This window comes from Callorhinus ursinus, unplaced genomic scaffold (genome assembly GCF_003265705.2).
Source record: "Callorhinus ursinus isolate GAN/ISIS: 27379988/994484 unplaced genomic scaffold, GSC_fseal_2.0 scaffold12, whole genome shotgun sequence".
Lineage (NCBI taxonomy): Eukaryota > Metazoa > Chordata > Mammalia > Carnivora > Otariidae > Callorhinus > Callorhinus ursinus.
In genome coordinates, this window is record NW_027397074.1 from 39,465,357 (window position 1) to 39,486,103 (window position 20,747).

The 20,747-nt window shown below is 43.2% G+C and overlaps 1 pseudogene; it reads right to left on the reverse strand.

Annotated features, from left to right (window-relative positions):
- Positions 1–1,919: 1,919 nt before the first annotated feature.
- Positions 1,920–2,398, reverse strand: LOC112825253 (large ribosomal subunit protein uL29 pseudogene; annotated as a pseudogene).
- Between the last annotated feature and the right edge of the window lie 18,349 nt (positions 2,399–20,747).

Below are 20,747 nucleotides of genomic sequence, written 5' to 3' on the forward strand. Positions count from 1 at the left end.
ACAAACATTCAGTCCATAACACCAACTCTTGATTTTGTTGATTTTTTTATTGTTTTTCTATTCTCTAATTCATTTACCTCTGCTCTAATCTTCATTATTTCTTTCCTTTAAAATTTGGGTTTAGTTTGTTCCTTTTTTGTCTCCTCAAGGTGTAGAGTTAGATTATGGATTTGAGATTCTTTTTTTTTTTTTAAGATTTTATTTATTTATTTGACAGAGACACAGAGAGGGAACACAAGCAGGGGGGGAGTGGGAGAGGGAGAAGCAGGCTTCCCGCTGAGCAGGGAGCCCGATGCAAGGCTCAATCCCAGGATCCTGAGATCATGACCTGAACCGAAGGCAGATGCTTAATGACTGAGCCACCCAGGCACCCCGAGATCTTCTTTAATATAAGCACTTACCACTATAAAATTCCCTCTTAGTATTGCTTTTGCTGCATCACATAGGCTTTGGTATATTGTGTTTGTTTTCATTTGTCTCCAGGTATTTTCTAAGTTCCTTTGTGATTTCTTCTTTAACCCACTGGTTAAAAGCGTGTTGTTTAATTTCCATGTATTTGTGGATTTTCCTTTTACTGATTTCTAGTTTTATTCCACTGTGGTCAGAGAAGATACTTTGTGTAATTTCAATCTTCTTAAATTTGTTAAGACTTATTTTGTGACCTAACCTGTGGTCTACCTTAGAGAATGTCCATGTGCACTTCAGAAGAATATGTATTCTACTGTTGGGTTAAGTGTTCTGTATATATCTGTTAAGTTTAATTGGTCTATATATAGTGTTGTTCAATTCCTCTATTTTCTTCTGTCTGGTTATTCTAGCCATAAATGAAATCAGGATATTGAAGTCTCCTATGATTATTGTCTTGCTGTCTATTTCTCCCTTCACTTCTCTGAATGTTTGCTTCATATATTTGGGAGCCCTAATATTAGGTGCATATATATTATAATTGTTATATCTTCCTGGTGAATTGACCCTGTTATCATTGTATAATGTCCTTCTTTGTCTCATGTGACAGTTTTTGTCTTAAAGTCTATTTTGTCTAAATATGGCCTCCCCTCCTCTTTTCAGGTTCCTGTTTGCATAAAATATCTTTTTCCATGCTTTCACTTCTAGCCTATGTGTGTCTTTAGATCTAAAATGAATCTCTTTAGACAGTATATTAGTTGGATCTTGTTTTTTATCCATTCAGCCAATCTGTGTCTTTCAGTTGGTACATTTAAAATCCATTTACTTATGAAGTACTTGCTGACAGGTAAGGACTTACTATTGCCACTTCATTCATTGTTTTCTGTGTATCTTATAGCTCTTTTGTCCCTCTTTTCTTCCTACTACCTTATGTTTCATTAATTTTTTAACTTTTTGTAGTGACATATTTTTATTCCTTTCTCATTTTCCCTTTGCATATATTCTATAGTTTATTTGTGGTTATCATTGCAATTACATAAAACATGTTAAAGTTGTAACAATACATCTTAAGCTGTTAACGGCTTAACTTCAATCACATATAAAAACTCTGCCCCTTTACATAAACTCTGTACCCCCCACTTTGTTACTGAGGTGCAAATTACCTCTCTTTATATCACATCTCTTAGCATATATTTATATATAACTACTTTTTGTGCTTTTGCTTTTAAAATTCTATACTAGAGGGATGCCTGGGTGGCTCGGTCGGTTGAACTGCTGCCTTCAGCTCGGGTCGTGATCCCAGGGTCCTGGGATCGAGTCCCATATCAGGCTCCTTGCTCAGCAGGGAGCCTGCTTCTCCCTCTGCCTCTGCCTGCCACTCCCCCTGCTTGTGCTCTCTCTCTGACAAATAAATGAATAAAATATTTTAAAAAATAAAATAAAAAAATAAAATTCTATACTAGAAAGTGATATATGCACCTACATTGTAACACTACATAATTATACATTTATATATTTACCTTTACCGCAGGAGTTTTATATTTTTATATGGCTTTGGTTGCTGTTTATTATCCTTTCACTTCAACTTGAAAGACTCCCTTCAGCATTTCTTTTTATTTCCAGCCAGTTGATGGACACTGCAGTGCTCAGGCTTCGACCAGGTACACCTACAGTGGGCACAACAGTTTCTTCCACTGCTGCTTCTTAGTCTTCAGGTTCTCCTCAGGTTTGCTGAGCCAGCAGCACGTGGCACACATTTTCTTGGACTGCTTGCCCTTGTAGAATTTTCCAAGATTCTCTTTCTGCATCTAGTTAATGTGGTGAAAACACAGGTGATGGATTTGTGAACAACTTGGATCTTGGCCAGCTTGGATGCCACTCTGCCTGTCACATTGGAGACATGCAGCTGGGATAACTTCACCTTCCAGTTTTCCAGCTCTTTCAACAGTTCCTTCTCCTTACCTTGAAGGTCTTGAGACTTAGTATTGGCCATGGCTGCACAAGCCACCACGTCTGCCGCCTGCTCAAAGGGAAAGAGCCCATCCGCATTTCTTATAGGGCAGGTCTAGTGATGAGACACTCTCTCAGCTTTTGTTTATCTGGAAAAATCTAGATTTCTCCTTTGGTTTTTGAAGGATAGTTTTGCTGGATATGGTATTCTTGGTTGGCACTTGTTTCTTCCAGTATTTTTAATATATCATCCTACTCCTAGGCCACAGTGTTTCTGCTGATAAATTTTGATAATCTAGTAGGAGCTCCCTTGTACATAACAAGTCACTTTTCTCTTTCTGCTTTCAATATTCCCTTTGTGACTTTTGACAGTTTGATTATGATATGCCTTGGTATAATTCTCTTTAGATTTATCTTAGCTGGAGTTTTTTTAATCTCATGAATTTGTATGTCCATTTCTAGTCTCAGGTTTAGGGAATTGGAGGCCATTAATTATTACTCAATTAGGCTCTGAGCTCCTTTCTCTCTTTCTTCTTCTTCTGAGACGTCCATAATGTATGTGTTGCTCTGCTTTATGTTGTCCCACAGTCGCTTAGGCTCTCTTCATCTTTCTTCAGTCTTTTTTCTGTTTGCTCCTCTGCCTCAGTAATTTTGAAAGTCCTGTCTCTGAGTTCACTGATCCTTTCTTCTGCGTCTCGTCAAGTCTGATGTTGAATAGTGAATTTTTCAGTGCAGTTACTATTGTTTTCGTTTTCAGAATTTCTGTTTTGTTCTTCATCACAGTTCCGTCTCATCATTGATATTCTCATGTTGTTCATGCATTATTTTCCTGATTTTGTTTGGTTGTCTATCTGCTCTCTTTTAATTTATTGAGCATTTATGATGAGTAACTCATAAGTCTCCATTTATTTAGGGTCAGTTTCAGGAAATTTAATTTTTCCTTTAAAAGGGCCACATTTCCTTGTTTCCTTGTATGTCTTGTTATCTACTGTAGGGATTTTGGCATTTGAAAAATCAGCCATCCCTCCCCAACATCGCAGTCTGGCTTTGTACAGGAATGACATTCTCAACTCAGCGCTTCTAGAGATTCTGGAGACTTCTCAAGCCTTTTCTGGGGGTGTGTCCTTTTTGGGCTTGTGTGTAACCTAACTGAAGAGGTTTGCCTATTTCTACTCAGTACTCCCCATCGCTATCTGCCTGCGCTACTGTGGCCTCTCTGGTGCTGTAGTACGCCATGGTACTGGAGCGCCGCCTAGTGTCTATCTGCGGGACTGCAGACTCTGGTGCATGTCGGTCACTTTGTTCTCAGAAGCCAAGCTCCCAACCTGGCTCCTGGTTGTCAGACAAGATGTAAACCAGTCCCTTCAACAGTCTACCTAAAAGAATGTTAGGCATACATTCTGTTCCTTTCATCCCCAGGGAGAAGATGGGAGTTAGGTTAGGTGTTTCCTCCCAGTAGCACTGCCCTGGGTCAGAGGGAGGGGCTCCGGCAAGAGAAAGCACCATGAACTTTCCTACCAGGCTTTAATGTGGTTGGCTTTGTGCTCACCTGGAGTGCAGGAACCTCTTGACTGGGTTCTAGATTTTTCAGACAATTAGTCCATGCATTGCTGTTAAATCTGTGTCTCCATGGGGGAAAGGAGGGTGGAGGGCTTCCTATTCTACCATCTTGTTAATGTCCCTTCTGATAGCTCTAGTTTTTATGACCTTTTGCAATGTTTCAGACAATGTCTTAAGTACTTTACATCTGTTAGATAATTTAATCCTCACAACCCTATGATCTAGGTGCTATTATCATGATCCTCATTTTCGAACTAGCAAATGGTTAAATTGGAATTCAAACGCAGGACTTAGAAGTGCATGCCTTTAACTACCATGCTATACTAGATATTAGATTATGGGTTGTTGTTTTTTTTTCTTCTTGCTTTTTTTCTACAAGACACGTGCATTACTTTTGCAATACATGTATCTCCTATTTTTTTTTTTAAAGATTTCATTCATTTATTTGACAGAGAGAGACACAGCGAGAGAGGGAACACAAGCAGGGGGAGTAGGAGAGGGAGAAGCAGGCTTCCCGCAGAGCGGGGAGCCCGATGCGGGGCTCGATCCCAGGACCCCGGGATCATGACCTGAGCCGAAGGCAGACGCTTAACGACTGAGCCACCCAGGTGCCCTCTCCCATTTTTCTTATAGGCATGTGATTTGTAGGATGGAGCTTAACATTTTTAGACAGCAAAGGCTTAATTTTAGCAGGATTAGTTACTTCAGTTAAATTCATTCCCCTAAAATTCAAGATTAATGAAGTACTCAGAAGGTACAGACTTCTTTCCCCTTCCTCCCTCCATAAGCCTCCAGTTCTGTTTCTCTCACCAATCAACCAAGGAAGAGTGTAGGAAAAAGCCTAAGACCTTCTTCCAGCAGAGTGATGGTAGGTGCTTCTCCTTACCCCCTTCCAGCCCCGTTCTTTCAGTTCTGCCTTTTCCACTTCTGTTTCCAGTACTTAAAAAAAAAAGAAAAATTGAAGGCTTTAAAAATGTGAGGGAATATGTAAGAAGGATACTTTTAAAGTATAAAACAGGTGAATGAAGACATTTTCTTTGCCCCAAATATTAGTTTATGTTGAGAATTATTACAGAAAAAGAAACTCAAGTGGTCCAACTTCAAAAATATTCATGAAAGACAATACACAAGATACCACTTCATGCCTACCAACTTGGCAGAAATTAAAGTCTGATAAAAACAGGTGTTGAAGATGTAATATCATGGAGACTCTGTGAGCTGTTAATACGAGTGTGAATTGGTGCACGCACTTGAGAAAGAGCAATTTGGCAATATCTAGTAATGCTGAAGGTGCACATCCCTTACAACCTAGCAGTTCCACTCCTCCATAAGACCATTGCTCCTCAAAGTGTGGTCCTAGGACCAGCAGCATCGATACCACCTGGGAACTTAAGACAAATGCAGAATCTCAGGCCCTATCCCAAACCTACTGAATCAGAGTTTGCCTGTTAACAAGATTTACCAGATGATTGAATGCACCTGAATATATGAGAAACAATTATATGTGGGAAAAGATGTGCAAATCTATACATAGTATTGTTTGTAGTAGGAAAACATTGAAAACAACCAGAAGTCCATCCACAGGATAACAGATATTTGGTAAAACAGGATATATCTCTACAACAATTTGAGTTACATGTATAAACAACCAAAAAAGTACAGGTGCAAAATGATACATATGGTATACCATTTAAAGTACAAAATGCAAAATAATATTATATATTACTTGTGAATATATAAACATAGTAAGGGAATGACAGCATGAGAATGATAAGCACCAAATTCAGAATAGAGTTTGCTTAGGGAGGGAATAAAAGGAATGAGATTTTGGAGGCATATACAGGGTGCTTTATCTTTGTGACATTTAATCTAAACTGAATACAATGGTAACATTTAATAGAGTGGATGATGAGTACATAGTTATTCATTATGTTATTTTCTACATTTTTCCATATACTTGAAATAAGTTTACACATTTGTAAAGATTTAATTTAGAAAAAAAAAGAAATGCCTTCTTTCCCACCCTAAATTGTGTATTATCAAGTAGCTTTTAGATTTCTGAAGTGCTACTATGAATCAACTGGTTTGTCAAATTGTATCCAAGTCTTTTGGATTAAATATGCCACTCTGGTGAAGCTTGTCTTCAAATACTGAAGCACAGAGAGGAAAACTAGGGAACTGACCATGGATGTAGACAATATAATTTTTGCTGCCATGCTGATGAAATGTTAAGGGTACACAGTCAAATATTTGTGGAGTAAAATGAAAATTATACCTGATTCACTAGTTTGTCTCTCTACTTAAACCACACAAGGAAGATAATCTAGACTCTATATGTTAACCAGTTACCTTGAAGCTCTTTTGTCAACCTCATGTCATCAACCAGCTGGAAGTCTCATCTTGTTTCCTTGTCATTTATAATGTAAACAGTATTCAATCCTCGGTGAAGCAGAGGAATAGAGTGTTCTCTGCCATTCATGTTTCTTTTGACAGAGTGGTTGTCCAGCTTTTTCCGCTTGGAAAACTTCTAGGGACTGCATGACTCACATCTCCTTTCCACCAGGAAAAAAACAAAAGTCAAGAGAAGACATTACTGGAATTATTTATTAATCCAGAGGCTACTCAACTCAGGGACATTTACATAATTCACTAGAGAAAACACAGTCTTGTATAAGAAAAAGATCGCCTGATTTATTGGAATTGTCGCTCTCTGTTATTAAGGACCCACCAAATGCAAATGCTACACTAAGGATTCAGTCCTAAGACCTACTGAGCAGGTTTGGAAATGTCCCTGAAGGATTATGGAAAGTTCCAAACAAAGTGTCAAGTCTCTCAAGGAGCTCATCATCAAGATGAAGATGAACAAGAATGGAGTCATCTGTGCAAATTCAAATGGTAACATGTAGGGCGCCTGGGTGGCTCAGTCGTTAAGCATCTGCCTTCGGCTCAGGTCACTTCACTGTTTTTAAAGGTAGAAGCAGCTTCTAACAAGCCAAATATGAGACCGAAATGGGCAAGGGGGAAAGGAAAATGAAACTCTATGGGGGGGGTGGCTATCCCCAAGTGACTGAGGCACCTCCTGGCCTCACCTGTTTCTTCTTCTAGCTTAGACTCCACAGCGCATCAGTCCGATCACTCTCGAAGGTACATAACTGCAACTCCTCCGCATCCCTTCCTCCAGGCACTTTCCTGCCAACCTGAGACCCTGGGAGGCTGTCTTCCGTGACCAGCACATCCGCAGAGCAGTGGAGCTGCTGCCGAAAGCTATGCCGTGACGTCAGGACCTCAAATATCTCAGTAACACCGCCATGTAGTTCCTCCGGGGGGGCTCAGCAACTGCTCCCACCTAAGCTTTCCTCCCTTTCTCCCTTTCTTTCTCTCTCTCTCTCTCTTTTCTTTTCTTTCCTTTCCTCCCTCCTTCCTTCCTCCCTCTCTCCCTTCCTTCCTTCCTTCCTTCATCTCTACACTCAACGTAAGGCTCCAACTCACCACCCTGAGATCAAGAGTTGCATGGTCCACTGACTGAGCCAGTGTTTCCACTCTCCTCCTGAGTCACCTGTTCTTCCCCTTTGCTGAGTCCGCCATAAACATCACACGTGCTGTAGCACCTCTCTGCTGGGGAAAAACAAATGCAAAGTGCTCTTGACCTTGTCTTCCAAAACCACCATCCCAGCTCTCTGTTTCCTGTAAAAGCCACACTTCTCTAAACCTTGTTTCACTTGACCACTTTCCTCCCCCACACATTCTCACCTCACACTTCAACCCTTTTCAGTTTGTCTCACCCCTTATTCCAGTTAGGCATCTGTCCAGGCTCCCTTTTCCCACTGACAACATTCCTGCAGCAGCTTCAGACCCTACATCTCTTAGAGAGTTAGCGAAGAAAAAGGGTCTCTTTCCCAGGATTACCGACAAAATCCTCACAGCCTCTCCCTGGCTGTGATCAAGGCCATGTGCCCATCTTGGGTCAATCACCTAATATGCAGAGTCTCTTCTGATGACCAAACTCTGAAACAAAGATCTACCTCCTCCTTTTTAATAGCTGCATAATATTCCATTGCACGAATGTATCATAATTTATTTAACTTCTCCTTTTCTGAAGGACATTTGGGTTTTTCTAGCTATTTCCTAACACAGATAATGTTGCACAAGATGCACATTTTAGGGGGTACCTGGGTGGCTCAGTCGTTAAGCATCTGCCTTCGGCTCAGATCATGATCCCAGGGTCTGGGATCAAGCCCCGCATCAGTCTCCCTGCTCAGTGGGGAGCCTGCTTCTCCCTCCTCCACTCCCCCTGCTTGTGTTCCCTCTCTCGCTGTGTCTCTCGCTGTCAAATAAATAAATAAAATCTTTTAAAAAAAGATGCATATTCTAGGACCTTGCCCACTGACATACACACTCACATCACACGGTTCTTTCTTTATCACCCTCATCAAGCACATGACTGCTGAATTGTGCTTTTTGTGCTTTTAAGGAACTTTCCATCACACCACTAACATGTCACAATGTATGTTCCTGTGACCACTTTGAGGAAGAGGAAGGGAGAGGGGACCCTGGAGGCTGCAATAGCTAGACATTTTCTTCATTGTCTTCAGATCTCCAGATGTAGTCCAGCTGTTGATAGAGGGGCTCTTTGAAGCTTCCCCTAAAATTAGAAGGAAAAAAATGCTTCAAATTTCTGCGGAAGCCCCACTTGCCTTCTAATCTCTCTGAGTCAACTTGGTAGAGGTGATGGGGGAAACTTTCTCCTAATCTGTTCTGCCTCTATTCCCACCATAACAGTTCAAAAGAATTGGCAAAAATCTTGAAATTTCCAATTTCTCTTCTTTTGCTGCTATGACCCAAGCCGCAGAAAGAGCCACTACCACGACCCTCCAACCTCCATCCCCAAAGAGGTGACCTCAGACCAATGCCTGACTTCTCAGCTTCTGTCTTGGTCCCGTGGCTTTGTGGGGAATGGCCTGCCTGTCCCACAATGCCCTTAACCTGCCAACCCACCACCTCGAAGCCATGAATCAGCACTTCTGGCTAAATGAATGCAGCATCTCTCAGAAGTATGTCATGTGTCCTTTCTGCTTCTGAGATCTGATTTAAAAAAAATAATCACAAACCTCTCTGGGCTAGCCTTAGTTTTGAAGTTCTAGCACCCAGCTCTACCATTGACCAGGTCTCCAGTTAATACCCAATTACACGTCCCATCCTTCTTTTGTTGCTGAGAAACTTTCTCTTACTTGACCTTGCAGAAAATTTATTTTTCCAACTTTTTTCTCTTTTGTTTTCACATCCTTACTTGTGCCACGACAAAACACCACCAACCCCATTTGCCAACCCTTGTGGTAGAGGTCCTCTTCCTCCTCCTTCTACCCCATGCCCACCATGGAGTGAAAACACAGCCCGGAAATATTCTCTCTCCAGCCTCTCTTTGATGGGATGCTCACCCCTCTTCCAGCGTGCTCAGCTCCAGGGGGGCTCCCAGAGGAACCCCCAGCCCACTCTGGAATGCTGTCTTCCTGCTGGCCACATTTGCTGATATTTTTTGTAACAAGACTTCCTTTTACTGGTGCTTGGTAAACTTAATGGACAAGTATTACTCCTAAAACATAGAGAGAACTTACTATACCTGCTGGCATTGTTTCTAAAGGGCTCTACAAATGCTGCACTGTTGGCGTTAGTAAACATATTTGTTTCAAAGACAACTTTACCCAAAGAAGACTCGAAACAGAGGCAGGGAAGGTGTACAAGTTATAGATCCTAACTTGTGATTATTTTGGTTTCCCAAAGCCTAACCTTTTTCAGTCTATAATAACATGTGTATGTACATATGGCACTTAAAGGATAGGTTCTCTGCTCCCCCCACATCCCACCATAGCCACTGCTGTTCTGGGCAGCCCTATGAGACCCTGGATTTAGTTTCTCCTAGAGTGTCCCCGGGGTGTGGCGTGCCTACCACTGGAGGTACATGAGATGACTTTAGAAGGTACATTCCAACAAATTTTCAATATTTATTTTACAACAGATTACAGTAGATTGTTTTTCTATAGATAGAAAAAACATAACTAGATCAAACTCCTACATTTGGAGTCCTATTGTGTAGGAGGAGATTAAAGTATTGATGTAGATTCAAAGATAAATATTAAGTAAAACTGTAATAAAAAGTACACAGATATAGGGACACCTGGGTGGCTCAGATGGTTGGGCGTCTGCCTTCCCCTCAGGTCATGATCCCGGGGTCCTGGGATCGAGTCCCCCATTGGGCTCCCTGCTCAGCAGGGAGACTGCTTCTCCCTCTGCCTGCCACTCACCCTGCTTGTGCGCGCTCTCTCTCTCTCTCTCTCTCTCACTCATATAAGTAAATTAAATCTTTAAAAAAAAAAGGACACAGATATGAGAAAAAGCACGAAAGTGGTACAGGAATGAAGCTGAGGACCCTTCTCTGTCTCGTGCTGCCTAAAACATCATGGTGCTTTGTCAGAGTTCAATAATGTGATGTCTGACCCTCATCCATTCTTCTTCCAGTGATATTCTAAATAAGCTGCCGGAGGCAAAGTAAGTTAGCCTAGTGGCTGGCTTTCTGTCACCCCCCTCCTGCATGGCTGGTGCAGTGAGGCAGAACCCACCTGCTGCACTAAGTGTGCGGCATTTGGGGGTCAGAGAAGGCTGCCAAGCATTTATCTGGTCAGTGGTCAGTGAGCTGATTTGGATTTGTTATACTTTTGAGAAAGAGGACGAGGGGGGTAGTGACCTTCTCCCTAGGAGCCCCAAACAGCTGACTCGGTGTCACGGGCTTGTTGGCCTGGCAGCCTTTCAGCACCAGGCTCAGGTCCTCGCAGAGAAAATCCCATGACTCCATGGGACTGCCCGGGTCACTGTTGTGCCAGAATGTTCTTGTGAATGATACTGCTTAGTGAATAGGTCCAGAAAAATCTTTTTATCTTAAAGGAATTTTTATGAGAAGAAGGCACTTGATCTTATAGGATTTGATTTAACAATTGTCATTTAATTTATTGAGTTATAACTTTTTTCTAGAAAGGGTATGAAATGACTTATAAAAATACATACAATAAGAAAAAATTTCCATAGATGAGGAAAATGGGCCCAAACAAAAGCAGGGGCAGGAAAGATAAAGTAGAGCCAAGAACAAGGGCTCTCACCAAAATGTAGAGCGGTGGTAGCGGCTGGCTCAGCTTCCTCACAGCAAGACAGCGAAGGCAACAATGATGTGAGCGATGTATGTGGTCCATGGTGACCCTACCATTTTTTTCTAAAAATAGAAGACAAACCACTGCTCAGGAGAAGGCTAAACACCCCATATGCTGAGACCAAAAAGAAGTTTCTGGTGTACAAGTGATGCAGTCAACGGCGTCCTCAATAATTTCTCTGGGATGCCCTATAGTGGCCTCACAGGTCTGTTTTGTACCACGTCCTTAAGCAGAGGAGAGGGCCTCAGGCCAAAGTGAGCACTGCAAATCAGCGCTGCAGGAACCAAGACTATGCTCTTTGGGAACACATCTCAGCTGGTTAGCTTAACCCCTGGGTGGGTTTTGGAGGGCCTGCTGGGGCGGTCAGATAGGACCCGCATAGCCATTATCTCTGAGCCAGCTCTGCAAACCCTTCAGTATCGACAAGGTCAATGAAGCCCTCCCTGACACAGCCTCGGATGTGGCTCTTCCAGACCACAGTGTGATACACTCTAAGGCCCTGGCTGGAGGCAGGATCAGGACTGGCTACATGATCTGTGGACCAAGTGCAAAATGGAAACACAAGACTGCTTGTTCAAAAATGAAGACTTTCGAGATGGCGACGGCAGGGCAGTAAAGCAACCACGGGGCCCTGGTAGGGATGGAGCCCTGTGGGACTGCCGGAGTCACGCCCATGAAGTAAGCCCTGGGTGCGGTGAATATCCTCATGAAAAAGCGGAGAAACTGATGAGGATGCAGTAAATGAGTTAATGTTTATAAAGTGTTTAAAACAGTACCTATCACAAAATTAGCACTGTGTATGTGTTTGCTTTTGCTATATAATAATTATTTTAATTAATAATTATTGTTTTAATTAATAATACAGCAAATGCAAATACACAATACACTGTGTTTATTTTATCAGTTTTGTTGTTGTTGCTGTTTTTATTATTACTATTATCATTATTACTATTACTACTGTTATTTATGTGTCTGAAGTTTAGCAAAAAGGACCAGGCTGGAGATCATTTGAAGTCATCAGCATACAGCAGGCCTTTAAAGCCATGGGAGTAGGGGCGCCTGGGTGGCCCAGTCTGTTAGGTGTGCCTTCGGCTCAGGTCATGATCCCAGGCTCCTGGGATCAAGCCCCGAATCGGGCTCCTTGGCTTGGCTGGAAGCCTGCTTCTCCCTCTCCCTCTGCTGCTCCCCCCTGCCTGTGCTCTCTCTCTCTCTCTCTCTGACAAATAAATAAATAAAAATCTTAAAAAAAAAAAAAAAAAAAGCCATGGGAGTAGATGGGCTCACCTAAGGAGTGCATGCAGGTAGAGGATTGGAGCACTGTGACAGCTAGGGGTCAAGGAGTTGGGAAGGAACCAGCAAAAAAGGTTGAGAAGGAGGGAGAGGACAGCAGAGTGTGGAGTCCTGGAATCCAAGAGAAGATGGTATATAGAGGAGGAAGGGGATCAGTGGTGTTTGATGATGCTCTTGGGTAAAATAAGATGAAAATTCAGAATGGACCATCGGATTTGACAATATGGAGGTCATGGTGACCTCGATAAGAGCCGGTCCAGCACAATGGTAGGATAAAAACCCTGTCTGAAATGGTTTCAGAAGGTAATAGGAGGAGAGGTGGTGGATGCCCTGGATGTGGACGTGCTTTTCAGGAGCCGTGCTACAAAGATCAGCAGAGAACTGGGAGAGAAGCTGGCCAGCAAGCCTGGGGACCTCAGTCCTATAACTGCAAGGGCCTGAATTCTGCCAATGACATGAGCCTGGGAGAAGACCCTGGGGTCTAGAAAGGAATGCAGTCCAACTGACATCTTAATCGAGGTCTGTGTGACCCTGAGCAGAGGGCCCAGGTAAGCTGGGCTCAGACTCCTAACCCATCAAAATCGTGACTCAATGAGTTTGTCCTGTTTTAAGCCACTAAGTTTGTGGTAATTTGTTATGCAGTGACACATAACTAATACAATGGACTGAGTATAAAATGATATTAAGGAATTATTATAACTTACAACTTGGAATCACAAAAAATGTTTTTATTAGTGATGCATACTGAAGTATTCGGGACATGTCTGGGATCTGTTTTAAAATAATAGTAAAGAGGGGCACCTGGGTGGCTCAGTGGGTTAAGCGTCTGACTCCTGGTTTCGGCTCATATCAGGATCTCAGGGTCCTGAGATAGAGCCCCACCTCAGGCTCCATGCTCAGCAGGGAGTCTGCTTGAGATGCTCTCTCTCTCCCTTCCCCTCCCCTGCCACTCACACTCTCTTCCTCTCTCAAGTAAATAAAGTCTTTAAAAAATAATAGTAAAGAAATAAATAGATGAAAAATATATGAAGAAAATATGGCAAAATATTGTTAGTATGAGACCCAGGTGAGGGATATACAGGGAATCATTGTGCTATTCTGTCTTTTTGTATGTCTGAAATTTTTCAAAATAACATGTAAACATACATGCATATAGATATGTGTGCTTAGAGAGAAAGAGTTCAGCCTTAAATCTCCTTTTCCCTCCCTCTTCCCCTCCTCCTTCTTCATGTTGTTTCCTAATTGTCCGTTCAACTTGTCTCACTTACAAGGGTGTCCCCCTTTGGCCTGCTGTCTTTCTGAAGGATGTACCTGTTAAATAATATTTTCAGGGGCGCCCGGGGGGCTCAATCATTGAGCGTCTGCCTTCAGCTCAGGTCATGATCCCAGGGTCCTGGGATCGAGCCCCGCATCGGGCTCCCTGGTCGGCGGGAAGCCTGCTTCTCCCTCTCCCTCTGCTGCTCCCCCCTGCTTGTGTTCTCTCTCTCTCTCTCTGACAAATAAATAAATAAATCTTTTAAAAATAATACTAAATTAAATAAATAAATAAATAGTATTTGCAGAATTCTCTCCTCTTAAAAGTGGGATGTAAGCTGCAACCCGGTGTGTCACGGAGTCTGGTGAGAGCGGACCCAGAGGGACGGGCACCTCCTCGCAGCAGGTCTGCCTGAGGCCCCGGGGCTGAAGTGTCCTGGAACAATGGCCCTTATTCGCAGCAGGGCTGCCTTTCAGGGGGCTGGGGTGCTCTCCTGGTGCCAGCCCCAGCTGTCTTTTTCACCATTCTGAGCTCTCCTCCACCACCTCGGCCGGGGCCTTCATTCTTTCTCAGGAACCCCGCTCCTTGGGCAGAGGTCACGTGCTCCACTCAGGCCCCATCTGACAGCTGTGGCCCCTGCCTGGCCTGGCCCCACAGACGCTCACTGTTCCCTTTCACAGGCTCAGAGGTGCTCCTGCCAGAAAAGTCCACTTCCTTTACGCGTCTCTTTCTCATGGTGTCACTCTTTTTGGCCTTGAGTGTCGTGCCAATTCTTTGCCCACTTGATGAAAGGATTCAGGGGCAGAGAACTTGAATCAATGGGGCCTTTTTAGTTCTGAACATCAGTAAAGAGCACAAATCAGTTCAATGAGTTCAGACTCCCAATTATTTCCATGCTTGCTGCAGTCTCTACCCAGCATTAAATCCCCCTGAAAATGCCTCTTGTTATCTCCAGCTAATGAAGAATGTCGCTCTTTTTTCTTGGTTTGAACACACTCCAAAACATTGGCCTGAAAGATCAATTTAACGCTGGAGAGCCGTGAATACAAGAATCTTTAACTTTCCCTTTTATACAGCTCACTGGCATTATTCTAATCATTTTCTTTCCTCTGCATTTTGTTCTGCTCGCTGACAGTATTTTTATCTGCTTGGTTGTGTAAATGCAATCATTTATTTTAAGACTAATGAAGACATGCCAGATCTTTTCCATGGACTCAGTTACAAATGATTTAATTCGAGATTAAAAGCCTCCAGCTAACCTGTTAACTTGTCAAATTTGTAACTCCATCAAAATGGACTCTTGTCACCATCGTCATTCTCAATATCCAGGCCCAGGAAGGACACTTCGAAGTATATCTGGGGCACCAGCAGAGAACATGACCCTCTATATTTTTTACTTAAAAGTAGTCAGTGGTATATTAATTTACTGAAAAATAAAACCACGGAGCAGATCTTTTTGAAAAAAGACTTAAAGCAAAAAAAATCTGTGTATTGTCCCTTGTAATACTGACTGCCTCCATATTTTCAAAAAGTTAAGCCTTTTATAATTAATCCACTAATACCAGCAGCGTAAGTGGTGCAGGTGATAGGGTGAAACCCTCAGCGCAGGGAGAGGATTTGGTGACAGATTCTGGAACCAGACTGCGGGGGTTCAAATTCCAGTTCCAGTACTTACCAGCTGTGTGACCTTGGACAAATTACCTCACCTCTCTGTGCATTAGTCTTCTCTTCTTCAGAATCAGAACAATTAAGGTACCTACACCGGGGGTGCCTGGGTGGCTCAGCCGGTTAAACCTTAGACTCTTGATTTTGACCCAGGTCGTGATCTCAGAGTTGTGAGATCGAGCCCCTCATCAGGCGCCAAGCTCAGCAGGGAGTCTGCTTGAGATGCTCTCCCTCTCTCTCTCTCTCTCCCTCCACTCCATCCCCCCTTCCCTCTCTAAAAAAAAAATTTTAAAAACCCACAAAAACAACCTACCCCAGGCAGGTTGCTATGAGGATGTAAAACACTTAGATTATGGTCTAGCGTATGGAAAGCAATCAGCAATTGTCATATCTGTCAATGTCATCTTGGGTGAATGACATTCATTCTCTCCCTCTGGCCTCACACCCCTGCCAGGATGGTCCTCCCCCAGCACTGCTCCAATCCTTCCTCACGCTCTTGCTTCCTAACCCCTACCCTTGTCTCACAAAAACCTCTGGCATTTTTTCATTCATCAAGTGGTCCGCCACTCCACCTACGAGGAAGCTGCTTTGCTGTGGCATGATAAATTAGCAAACTTTCACTTGGAAGGCAGGCATGATCAGGACACCCCAGGTCACAACATGAACCAGATCTGGTTTTTCAACATGCTCATTACTTTAAAAAAAAAAAAAATATATTAACCTATATGAAGAGAGTTAACTTTATTCCTCCATTTGAGGTATGTGCCTAGCATTAATCTCCACATATCCGTTCCCTTGCTTTATTTAGTTATTTCTGTATTCTCTTATTCACTCCCCTCACTACCATATCCCCCCACCCACTGTTCTGTGTTTAAGGTGATTCTCAGTTTCCCGGTGTTTGGTAAAGAGGGTGTGCCGGGGAATGCATGTGGCCTTCTGTTCCGTAAATGTTGCCTGTACATTTTCCCTACGGTCTTAAGATCCCTGTGGCTATGAGGACTTCATATGTACCCTGGGTGCATACCCTGACATTTGACGCTCCCCTTCCCCAGGTGACAGCCAGGCTGCCCCCAACCATCCTCCACAACAATTTAGGGAAAAACGGGTTTCTCCACAGATGATCTTGGGAAATCTTGCTACTCTATGGATAAAAATAAAACAGAATCACCACCTAACATTGCATATGAAGTGAACTGTAGCTCAATTAGAGACCAAAATCCAAAAGCTGAAACAATGGGATTAATAAAAGAAAATGTGAGTAAATATCTCGGTGGCAGGGGCTGGGGGGAGAGCTTCTTCACCCACACCTCGAGAACATAAAAGTCCTTGAACATCTCTTCCATTCACATGGGTTTCCAGTCCTCTCCTATCTCTTGGCCCTTTGCATCTGCCCAGAGGTTTTCTTTTGTGTCAGGACAAAAGTGGAAGGACAACACAACTTTAAAGCCTGTCTTTTCCCTACTTTTAGTTTTCCCTTCCTGTAAATCAAAAAGATTTCTTTTTTGTAAGCACCCCCTTTGCAGAGCACAGGGGTCGGTAATCTGCAGCCCATGGGCCAAATCCAGCCTGTCTTCTAGTTAAGTACAGCCTGCTAAGAAAGTTTTTTTATATCTTTAAATGGTTGAAGGGGAAAAAAATAACATTCTGTGACACTTGAATAATATGCAAAATACAAATTTCAGTGTCCACAAAGAACTTGACCTGGTGTGCCCTCCACTTACAGGAGAGGAAAATATTCCCTGAGGCTCACCAGCAGACCTCCCCTCATGGTATGAGCCAGAAGCTGATCACAGGGGCTGGATCTCCTGGTCTTGGAGAACTAGAGATCTCCCCCCAGAACTCAAACCGCATCAGGGAAGGAGGAATCAGAGAATGGCTTTAGGGTAGGCAATAAATAATGTCTGCCCCAGGGCTAATGGGGAGGCTGATTTTTTACCTTGGCAAGGCAACCCAGAAATTTGAACGATTTGTTGTGAACAGAAACAAGCAGTAGCTTAATTCCAATCTTTCCTAAGACTATAACTTGTTTTAAAATAGCATAAGTTTCCCAAATAGTTTCAGATGGTTTTCAAACAATAGAAGCTCCAGAGTCAGCTGAGTAGCTTTTACAAGCTCTGCTTGGCCTTTTCTTTTCTTTTTTTTTTTTTTTTTTTTTTTTTCTTTTTTTTCTTCTTTTTTCTTTTTTTTAAGATTTTTTTATTTGAGAGAGAGAGACAGAGCATGCAAGCAGGGGGTGCAGGGGGGTGGCAGGGTGGGGAGGGGCAGAGGGAGAGGGAGAGAAACCCAAGCAGACGCCACGCTGAGCACCAGACAACACAAAGCTGGATCTCAGGACCCTGAGGTAGGACTTAAGCCAAAACCAAGAGTCAGATGCCGAACCAACTGCACCACCCAGCCACGCCTCTGCTTGGCCTTTTCTCTTAAAATGTACCGTTCCCCAGTCAGGACCCTTGTGCCGCTGCGCGCTCATGGACTGAATAGTGTCCCACAGACCTCTTGGACTCAAAACCCTCCCATTCCTAATGACTGGCTCATCAGGATCACTGGAGTCATCTTCTGCATTGGTTAAACAGCAATCAAACAGAACCATGAGGTGCAAATGCAAGTAATGACTTACAACCCAAGTTGGCTGCCACGGGTGGAAAAGAAAGACCTGAGCGTGAACACACAGGCTTGGAGGAGACAGGAGCCGGTGGCCAGCCTGCGATGCAGGCCGCGTGAGTCAGAGCCGTGGGCCCGAGAGCACGGCCCGGCAGATGGCTCCTTCCAGTCTCCAGACTCCCGAGCTACACGTCCCGTTTGTGCCCCTCACACGCTCCATTCAGCAGAGGGGCAAGTGAGAGCACCGTCAAACAAGGACTAACACGGAAAGTAATACAACCTTTAAAGATAGAAATTCTGAAATGCCAACTCCATAGATAGAGAGTTCTGATCTGGTGGGCTTCTTATACCTTTAAAAACATTTGGCGCTCCGCTTGCTCCATATCCCTGTCCCCCAGCTTCTGTTCAGTTTGTGACTTCAGTGGGGTCTGTCCCCACACCCTCTCCCTGTCCCGTTCTGACAGCCCCACCTGCTTAGATCCATATGGCATACGTAAGTCCATCCACACAGTCCTCCCCACAGGAACTTGGAGGGAATGGGGGTGCGGTGAGAAATTACAAACTTAAACATAGCAACTAAAACCCTTGGTTTCACAAAGGCACCTGCCTTGACCAGTCCGGCACATAGCCCTGACTTTGTAGGTATCTCCCCATGTCAGAAGGTAGTGAGGAACTGGTCAAAAGAACAACAAAACATAGTTAAATGTTTAAACTTTAAAGCATTGGCGACTGCAATGAACTGTGGTCTATCCAACTTCCCCCAGAAATCCAGATATGGCTATATGGAGGCGCTCTCCACTCCAAACACTGCACTTTTCATGACCCGTTGTAATCGGCACCCTCAACCCACACACAAGCACGCACTCAAAACTGTAATGGAATTTGCACTCCGGGGTGAATGGGTGAGAAGTAAGGGAGCCAAGACAGCAGGTGTCAGCTTCTAGGCATGCCCCCTTTCCCAGCTGGGATCCGTGGGTCCCAGGAGAAGCCAAGATGAGACTGTGGTGGTGCTGGGCCTTGAATCTGATTCTGCTCAGAGGTCTCAGGCTCTGGAACACCAGCCTGTTCTATTTTATACAGCTGGGCAGTCTGCACTGAGCTCTGTTACTTTTGCATTTCCTTATTTAGTTAGGGGTATCGAGCAAAACCCCCTGTTCCATTTTTTAAAGGATGAATGAATATATACCATTTAGCAACAAAGCTAAAAAAGCTTTACAATTCCCATGATTAATAAAAGAAAGGGGGCGCTGGGGTGGCTCAGTCAGTTGGGCGTCCAACTCTTCATTTTGGCTCAGGTCATAATCTCAGGGTCCGGAGATTGAGCGCCACATTGGGCTCTGTGCTAGGCATGGAGCCTGCTTAAGATTCTCTCTCCGTCTCCCTCCATCTACCCACCCCACTCCCTCGTGCTGAATGAATGAATGAGTGAACGAATAAATGAGTGAATGAATGCCAAGTACATGTGCAAGGGTATTACTGTCCAAACCCAGTGAACTAAGAAAATGCTGAAGGTAAAGAGGGCAAGCTGCGAAACTTCTGCAATGTAGACTCTTATAAAAACTGAACTGTTCTAACAAGGAAGAAAGGGTTCTTGTGTGTGCGACCTGTCTCCTTACATCTATGTAAATATTTTCAATGATATCACACTCTAAACATGTTCAGAATTTTCTCATATATACTAAAATCAGAACAAGCTTGCTGCTTTTTCTGTGAATGAAACTTTGTTTATAAAGTTCATGTGACAATTGGACTGGCCTCTCTTACTGACATAAGGCCTCCAAACCTCAATCAACAATGTTCCAGAGCCTACCCCATGCCTCGCCCTGTGCTAAGAGATTGGATATATTTCTGGTTGAATCATATCCTTTCCAATTTAGTGAACTCAAAGTGATCAACAGTTACTGGAAGATGAGATGCCCTGGAAAGGGAGTAATATCATTTACGAGGTGTCCCTGCTCAAAATGCATAACCTGAACCTAAGTACAAGGAAACATCGGACAACTCCAAAGTGAGGGGTGCTCCATAAAAAATTGGCCAATAGTCTTCACAAATAATGTGAAAGATAAAGTGGCCTGAGGGAATGTTCCAGATTAAAAGAGACTAAAGAGGCATGACAACTAAATACAGGGCATGATCTTGGACTGGATCCAAAATGGGGGAGGGGTGGCGTTGGGGGGGGAATTGCTCTAAAGGATGTTATTGGAATAACAGGACAGATTTGAAAATAAACTAGGAATTAGATAGTATATATTATGTTAATGTTAGATTTCCTGATTTGATAATTGCACTGTACTTATTGTTAACAGATTGCCCTTGATTTCAGGAAATACCAGCTGAAGAGAAGGGTAAAGGAGCATAATGTCTGCGATTTGTTTCATAAAAAAAATAATGACACGAGAAATGTATATATGTGGATATACACACAAGTATATGTAAGTTCGCACACGTGTGGCAAAATGTTAGAATCGGTGCATCTGGGTAAAGGGTATATTGGAGTTGTACTCTTCTTGTCACTCTTCTGTGTGTTTGCAATTATTTTGAAATGAAATTAAAGTTGAAGAAAGGTTATGGGAACATACCTTGCACTTCTGAAATCACTTGCCTTGAGAGATTCCGCTCTTGGTTAACACTGAAACATATCTTGAGCAAGACACTGACGATTAAGGCGAGATGAATAAGTTTTACAACCAAGTTTTGCAAGATTTATTTCCACTTTGAAAAGAAAGCTGGAGACGGACAGTCGGGGTGTTGGGGGCGGGGAATAGTCATTAAATCAATTAGGTGTAATGACAACTCGACCACTTCTTTATCTCCTCTCCTGGGAA